We start from the raw sequence: 9083 nt of genomic DNA, 5'->3' as shown, positions 1-9083 counted from the left end.
CTTCTCAGATCATGACACAATGAAAATTACATGTAAGAAAGAGCCAGGGAAAAGTAGAATGAAAATGAATTGGGAACTAAATAATTTCATGCTAAAGAATGGGCCAAGAATGAACGGGCCAAACAACAAATCATAGAAACAATCAATAACTATATCCAAAAGAATGACGATAATGAGACAACATACTAAAATCTATGGGATGCAGCCAAAGCAGTGCTTAGGGGAAAATTTATAGCTCTAAATGCTTACATGAATAAAAAAGGGAAGGAGGAGATTAATGAAGCTAGAAAGAGGACAAATTAGAAATCCCCAATTAGATACTAGAGATCCTGAAAATTAAAGGAGAAATCAATAAGATTGAAAGCAAGAAAACTATAGACGTAATCTATAAAACTAAGTGCTGGTTTTATAAAAAAAAATAAAATAGATAAAATATTGGTTAATTAGATTTAAAAAAAAGAAGAAAACCAAATTACCAGTATCAAAAATGAAAAGGGTGATGTTACCACTAATGAAGTGGAAATTAAATAAATAATTAGGAATTATTTTTCCCCAACTGTATGCCAATAAATTTGACAATCTCAATGAGATGGATGAATATTTACAAAAATACAAACTGCCCAGGTTAACTGAAGAGGAAATAAAATCATTAAATAAACCCATATTAGAAAAAGAAGTTGAACAAGCCATTAATGAACTCCCTAAGAAAAAATCCCCAGGGCCAGATGGGTTTACAGGTGAATTTTACCAAACATTTAAAGAACAATTAATTCCAATAATATACAAATTATTTGGAAAAATAGGTGAAGAAGGAGTTCTACCAAATTTGTTTTATAACACAAATACAGTGGTGATACCCAAACCAGGCAAAGCAAAAACAGAGAAAGAAAATTATAAACCAATTTCCCTAATGAATATTGATGCTGAAATCTTAAATAAGATATTAGCAAGGAGATTACAGCAAGTGGTCACCAGGATAATACACTATGACTAGGAGGGATTTATACCAGGAATGTAGGGCTAGTTCAACATTAGAAACTATTGACATAATTAACCACATCAATAAGAAAACTAACAAAAATCATATGATTATCTCAATAGATGCAGAGAAAGCTTTTGACAAAATACAACACCCATTCCTAATAAAAACACTAGAGAGTTTAGGAATAGGTGGAGCTTTCCTTAAAATAATAAACAGTATCTACCTAAAACCATCAGCAAGCATTACATGCAATGGAGATAAATTAGAGGCCTTCCCAATAAGATCAGGGGTGAAACAGGGATATCCATTATCATCCCTATTATTTATATTACTAGAAATGTTAGCTTTAGCAATCAGAGAAGAAAAAAGGAATGAAAGGAATTAGAATAGGCAAGGAGGAAACAAAAGTATCACTCTTTGCAGATGATATGATGGTATACTTAAAGAATCCTAGAGAATCAACTCAAAAAATACTTGAAATAATTAACTTTAGCAAAGTAGCAGGATATAAAATAAATCCACATAAATCATCAGTGTTTCTATACATGACCAACAAAGTCCAGCAGCAAGAGATAGAAAGAGAAATTTAATTTAATGAAATGGTAGATAATATAAAATACTTGGGAGTCTCCTTGCCAAGACAAACCCAGGAACTCTATGAACACAACTACCAAACACTCTTCGCACAAATCAAATCAGATCTAAATAATTGGCAAGATATCAATTGCTCATGGATAGGAAGAGCTAATATAGTAAAAATGACAATACTACCTAAATTAATTTACTTATTCAGTGCCATACCAATCAGACTACCTAAAAATTATTTTATAGAGCTAGAAAAAATAATAACAAAATTCATCTGGAAAAGCAAAAAATCAAGAATATCCAAGGTAATATAATGAAAAAAAATTCACAGGAAGGTGGGTTAGCAGTACCAAACCTGGATCTTTACTATAAAGCAGCAGTAATCAAAACTATTTGCTGGCTAAGAAATAGAGTGGAGGATCAATGGAATAGGCTAGGCACAGGAGACACAGTAGTAAATGACACTAGTAATGTAGTGTTTGATAAACCCAAAGACTACAGCTTCTGGGAGAGGAACTCAGTATTTGACATAAACTGCTGGGAAAACTGGAAGACAGTATGGCAGAAATTTGGCATAGACCAACATCTTACATGTTATACTAAAATAAGGTCAAAATGGATACATGATTTAGATATAAGAGGTGATATCATAGGTAAATTAGGAGAGAAAAGAATAGTCTACTTATCAGATCTTTGGAAAGGAAAACAGTTTTTGACCAAACAAGAGATAGAGTATATTATAAAATGCAAAATGGATTATTTTGATTACATTAAATTAAAAAGTTTTTGTACGAACAGAAGCAATGCATCCAAAATTAGAAGGGAGGCAGAAAGCTGGGAAACAATTTTGATGGCCAGTACTTCTGACAAAGGCTTCATTTCTAAAATATATAGAGAACTAAATCAAATTTATAAGGATCCAAGTCCTTCCCCAGTTGAGAAAGGTTCAAAGGATATGAACAGACAGTTTTCTGATGAAGAATCCAAAGCTATCTATTCCCATATGAAAAAATGCTCTAAATCTCTAATGATTAGAGGGATGCAAATTAAAACAACTCTGAGGTACCACCTGACACCTATCAGATTGGCTAAAATTACAAAAAAGGAAAATAATAAATGTTGGAGAAGCTGTGGAAAAATTGGAACACTAATGAATTGTTGGTGGAGCTGAGAACTGATCCAAACATTCTGCAGAGCAATTTGGAATTATGCCCAAAGGGCGATAAAGCTGTGAATACCCTTTGACCCAGCAATACCACTTTTGGGTCTTTTGCCCAAAGAAATCATGGAAAGGGGAAAGGGACCCACATATACAAAAATATTTATAGCTGCTCTGTATGTGGTGGCAAGGAATTCAAATTTGAAGGGATGCCCATCAATTGGGGAATGGCTGGACAAGTTGTGGTATATGAATGCAATGGAATACTATTTTTCTGTAAGAAACGATGAGCAGGAGGAGTTCGAGAAACCTGGAGGCTCTTGCATGGGCTGATGATGATGAGTGAAATGAGCAGAACCAGAAGAACATTGTACACAGTATCATCAACATTGTGTGTTGATCTACTGTGATGGACTATATTCTTCTCACCAATGCAATGGTACAGAAGAGTTCCAGGGAACTCATGATAGAAGAGGATCTCCAAATCCAGGAAAAAAAAAAAAAGAACTGTGGAGTATAGATGCTTAACGAACCATACTATTTCTTTTGTTTTTCTATTTTGAGGTTTTTCATCATTGCTTTGATTTTTCTCTTATAACATGACTAATGCAGAAGTATGTCTAATGTTATTATGCATATATGTATGTATATATGTGCATATATATATGTGTGTATGTATGTATTATATATAACCTGTATCAGATTACCTGCTGTCTAGGGGAGGGGTGAGGGAGGGGAGGGAGGGAGAAAAATCTGAAATTGGAAAGCTTGTACAAACAAAAGTTTAGAACTATCTTTACATGTAACAGGCAAAAAATAAAATACTTTATTGAAAAAAAAAAAAAAAAGAGATGAGGCCTGATGGAAGAGGATCTCCAAATCCAGGGGTAAAAAAGAACTGTGGAGGATAGATGCCGATTGAACCATACTATTTCTTTTGTTTTTGGTGCTGTTTTTCTATTTTGAGGTTTTTCTTTATTGCTCTGATTTTTCTCTTATAACATGACTAATGCAGAAATATGTTTAATGTTATTGTGTATGTGTGTATATATATATGTGTATATATATATATGTGTATATATATATATATGTTTTATATATATATATATATATATATAAAACCTATATCAGATTGCCTGCTGTCAAAGGGAGGGAGAAAAATCTGAAATTGGAAAGCTTGTATAAACAAAATTTGAGAACTATCTTTACATGTAGCTGGAAAAAAAATAAAATAGTTTTATCAAAGAAAAAAAAAGAGATGAGGCCAACTGTTAGAGAAAACAGGAAGAGTTGGGATTAATGGTATAATGCAGGGGTTAGTCCTTACAAGGAGAAAGGTCCCCTCTTCATTAGAAATTAGAAAAAAAGAAAGGGGAATATCACCATAAAGGATGATATAATGTGTGGAACCGGGGGATAGTAATGTCAGAGGCATAAGAGATGAGAAGGGGAGAAAATCCTTCCTGTTATAGACTTCTGTTGTGTTGTGTTGTGTTGTTTTGTTTTGCTGAAGTATAAGACAAGTTACTCAGTTCACAGAGGAGACAGAAATGAGGTGATGTGGGACGCTTGAGGGAAAAGAAGGTTTAGAATAGCCACTATGGTGAGTAATACAAGGAATAAAGTAAGGAGTACTTAAGTCATGGTCTTGTTTTAGTGTTTCCAGCTGACAACACATAGCAAAAAATGTGTAGAGGTCAAGGTCATTTAGTTTCAAGACTTCCTTCAGTGTCACAGTGAGTAGGAACAAAAGGAGCAGTTTATGGGAGTAATTCAGAGTGAGAATAATTCAAGGCAGCTATGCAGCACAGTGGATACATCACTGGATCCAGAATGAGGAAGACCTGCATTCTACTCTGCCCTCAGATGCTTACTAGATATGTGACCCCTGAGCAGAACACTTAATCTCTGTTTACCTCAGTTTGCCCAAATGTAAAATGGGAAAAATAACAGCTAACGTGTAGAGTTGTAATAAGGATCATATAAGACCTTTTTTAAATGCTTAGCACACATGATAGGCACTATGTAAATGCTTACTTTGTTTTAATGCTTACCTTGTTTTTCCCTTCAGTGTTGGGATTTATACAAATGGCAAAAATTTCCTCACTTTGTGTTTCCAACACCAGTTAAATCAGAGATCTGGACCACTACACACACACACACACACACACACACACACACACACACACACACACACACACACACACATACTGTCAAGGACCTAGGATTCCATCAATCTAGCAATTTTCCCTGCTGAGGCAGATTACAGCCTCAAGTATCTAGAGATTCAGGAAGCAAATGTGAAGTCCCCTTGGTCACAGAATTACAGTCTGATGATTATAAGTGTGACAAAATTATACAAATTAGTTTGCCCCTCCTTTACAAAGCTGGGGGGGCAGGTAGACAGGTATAGAGAGTAGCATTTCATACAATATTTTAAATTAAATTAATATTTTGGAATTTTTTCTCTTGATTTCTTTTTTTCTTTCAAAAATTAGTTGTTATATGGAATGGATATTTGAAAAGGAGAGGAAAGATACAGGGGAAATCTATGTGATATAAAAACAAAAGAATCACAGTGAAGACTTGAATGCTAGTTTTCCTGACTTCAAACCTGGGACTTTCCTCATCACCCAGCTGCCTCTTTTCTATTGCTAATTACATTAATGTTACAGAAGTAGAAGAAACTTCAAGGAAAGGAGGATCAAAGACAGATCTGTACAGACCCAAAACATTCAGGAGATAAGAAAAATCCTTCCACTGGGACATAGCATTCCTAGTCTCATTAGTATCATTCAAGCAGGCTCAGTATCCAGAACTGCCTGAAATTGTCATCAAAGAAAGGAAAGAAATGCAGTTAACAGAGGGAATTAGCCATTTACCATCTCCATGAAATGCATTTCAATAAGACAGGTGGGAAATCACCCATGTCTTTTAAACAATCAGATCAAGAGTAAACACCTGCTGCATTAGCAAAAGAAGAAGTGGGGGGAAAGTAGCTAAAGAGAATACAAATTACTCTACTAGGTAGCAGCCAAAAGCATTCAAGAGAGACTTCTCTTTTTACAACCAAAGATTTCTTTGAAAAAGTGAATAATATTCTTTTAAACGTCATTCCATTACCCAGTGAATAAATGAGACAAAATACAATTTGATTTCTAAAAGATTCTGATAAACGTACATTACTTGAAGGGCTATAAAGAAAACATTAGGTGAACTGATATTTTGGAAATCAATCCATAATCTCCCAGAGATAACTCTTTCTTCACGGACCACCTCATTTCATACTTAAAAATTTTCATATCTTCAGCTTCTTTCCTTGCTGTCCTGAGCTCAGCACACTGATAAGAGACCTCTGTACCAGTTCTCTCTGTAATGAAACCCCCTCAACACTCTCCTGTAGGTAACAGCTGCTGTGGAATCCTAACAGCTGGTAGAAACCTGAATTATCGTCATCAAGAGAGGGTGATGAGAGCTCAGAGCCGCATTGGAGAGAGTTCCCAGCTGTGTCTTTGGGTACCATGAGCTTTTCTGCTTTTCTAAAAAATCCCTTCATCATTACCCATTTTCTTCTCATTTTGCTCCTCTGTTAGAAGGTCCTTATTCTGATGAATTCCTCTGAATGCAAAGAGTTCTTTTCTTTTTCCTTTCTTTTTTTTAATCAGCTCACTTAGAATTGAAAAGAGGTTTTGCATTCTTGATTTTTCTTTTTATTTTCTTCCTCTTCAGTGATAAGATTTCTAATAATTGTCATGGATGATGTATTTAAAGTTTTTGCTCTCCCCCCCCCCCCAAACTTAAAATGCTTGAAGAGGGATTTGGCTGAATCAGCTTTGAAAAAACCTTTTTGTCTATTCCATTCCTCCCCTTTAAACAATTTTATGAGGATGCATAATATTGATTACATATTAACACCCTGCCCTCCAACTAATGTCTTTCCATTTGAATGAATTATTAAGGAGCTTTTGATCTTCCAATGCCTTTGTCAACCTTCCTCTCAGTAGGAACATCTATACTGTCTTTTGGCTGTGTGTGTGTGTGTGTGTGTGTGTGTGTGTGTGTGTTTTACATTGATCCTTTTACATCCATTTACCCTTATTTTCTAATTTATGATTTCTATCGTCAGCAAGTGGATGAAGCAACACTAGTCTCAACAACTTAGTATTCAATGAATACGTGGGTCACAAAATTCAGCATTTTATATTCAATCAGTTAATTAGACAATTAATAAGCATTCATTTAGTGTCTATCTGCAACACACAAACTGGGGAATGGGGACACAAAGACAGAAAATAAACATCCCTTTCCATGAAAGTGTTAGCATTCCATCAGAAAGAAAACTTTTCATAAGTATGTATATACTCAGACAATAACTGATTGAGTGTAAATTTACTATATACTTATTAATTTATCAAACTCCTATTATGTTTCAGGCTCAATGTTAAGCAGTGGAATGCTGGAGATACAAACAAAAGTAGAATAGAGTCCTTGATCTCAAGGGCCTCATTGTCTAATGGAGAAAGTAATATGGTAACAACTATGTACAAGCCAATTGCATACTGGATAAAGAAGACATAATCAACACTGGAAAGACAGTAGGTGGAAAGTAAATTTATTAAGGGAAGCAGGGTTCTGGTAACTAGGACAGTCAAGAAAATCTTCATATACCAAATGAAATAGTCTTTTTTTCTTTTTTATCATAAAAGTATTTTTTTTTTTTTTGCGGGGCAATGGGGGTTAAGTGACTTGCCCAGGGTCACACAGCTGGTAAGTGTCAAGTGTCTGAGGCTGGATTTGAACTCAGGTACTCCTGAATCCAGGGCCGGTGCTTTATCCACTGCGCTACCTAGCCACCCCAAAGTATTTTTTTTAATTTTCTAGTTACACATAGAGATAGTTTTAAACATTTGTTTTTATAAGATTTCTAGTTATAAGTTTTTCTCCCTACCTCCTTTCCCTCCCTCCTCCCAAAGACATCAAGCAATCTGATATAGGTTAGATATTAACAATCACTTTAAACATGAAATAGTATTTGTTAAAGGTTTTAGCATTGCACATAGCACACAGTAGGTATTATCTAAACAATTACTTCTTTTTTTGCCCCCTTCCCCCTATAGAAGGTGGTTCTTAAGCAGATTTTGGAAGGAAACAAGGATTCCCATAAGAAAAGGAGGGAATGCATTTCAAACATAAGGGATGTGGGGGCCAAATTTAATATATGTAGAGTTAATTGGGTGACTCACCAAAATATTGAGGTCCCAGAAATAATGAGGGACCTCTAGGTTCAAAGCTCCCTCCCCTCCAAACTGTCCATTTAGATATTTCTTCCAGGCCAATAAGAAAGGAGCCTTACAGCTTCTTTTCCACAAAAGGATCAGATTTTATTACTTGGGAATCAATTAAACAACAAAGGTGAAATTAATAAAAATCCAACATAAGGAAGTAGTGAAAAAGAAATACAGATAAATTCTCCTAGCTCTAACCTAGGTCTATACAATCCCCAGCTCATTTCCAATTAAGCTAATTCAAAGGAATGCAGGGCTATTATGTTCACTCACCACACCTGGGAAGTCTGCCAGCTGCTTGCTTGAGCCACTGGGAAGGCAGAGGAAAGAGAGAGCTAGCCTCAGCCTCCCCTCAGGGAGCGTTCAATCTTCCTCCCCCAAAAGGGGAGGTCCTTCAAAAACTGTCTATGGAGACACTTCTCCTTCTGACTTCAGTAGCATATATAACTTCAGGGTGGGCCAGGTGTGGCCTCTCCCAAATGAGTCAGCTAAACTCCAATAATTTTTACCACAGGGACCATGAGAGACAGGGGATAGATGAAGAACAACCTAAAAGTACCAGTTTCTATGACCTAAACCTCCACCATAATTTATGTACAGAATAATATTAGTAGACAATTAATTGAACAATGAGGTTTTCAACTACTAAGTAGGTCTACAATATCATGTAAATTCCTTGAAAGCAGAGACCTTATTCTTTTTCTCTTCATCTCAAAAACCTAGAAAAATGACTGATACATGGTATTTATTAAACAATGAATTAAAAAAAAAAGTTGGCTAAAAAATAAATCCTCCAGGGAAATGAGTGAAAACATTCACTATAGCCTTTGGAGTTTTCACAGACAGGGAATGTTATGTTAATAAAACATTATAGAGTAGCAATCTTTTCCTCTGAATGTAAGGTAACCCAAAAGAAGCAAAATGCCATTTTTGAAGTCCAACATTATATGCTTCCAAAGGTTTAAAATACAGGATAAGTTGAAATTTGTCACTGTGATATTTGAGACAGTGGCATTGGGGAAGGAGACATCATGTAATTCCTAGAACTGAAAGTTATTCTAGAAAGCAATTG

The sequence above is a fragment of the Dromiciops gliroides genome, chromosome 3, assembly GCF_019393635.1.
Source record: "Dromiciops gliroides isolate mDroGli1 chromosome 3, mDroGli1.pri, whole genome shotgun sequence".
NCBI classification, from domain to species: domain Eukaryota; kingdom Metazoa; phylum Chordata; class Mammalia; order Microbiotheria; family Microbiotheriidae; genus Dromiciops; species Dromiciops gliroides.
This window is presented reverse-complemented; position numbering follows the sequence as displayed.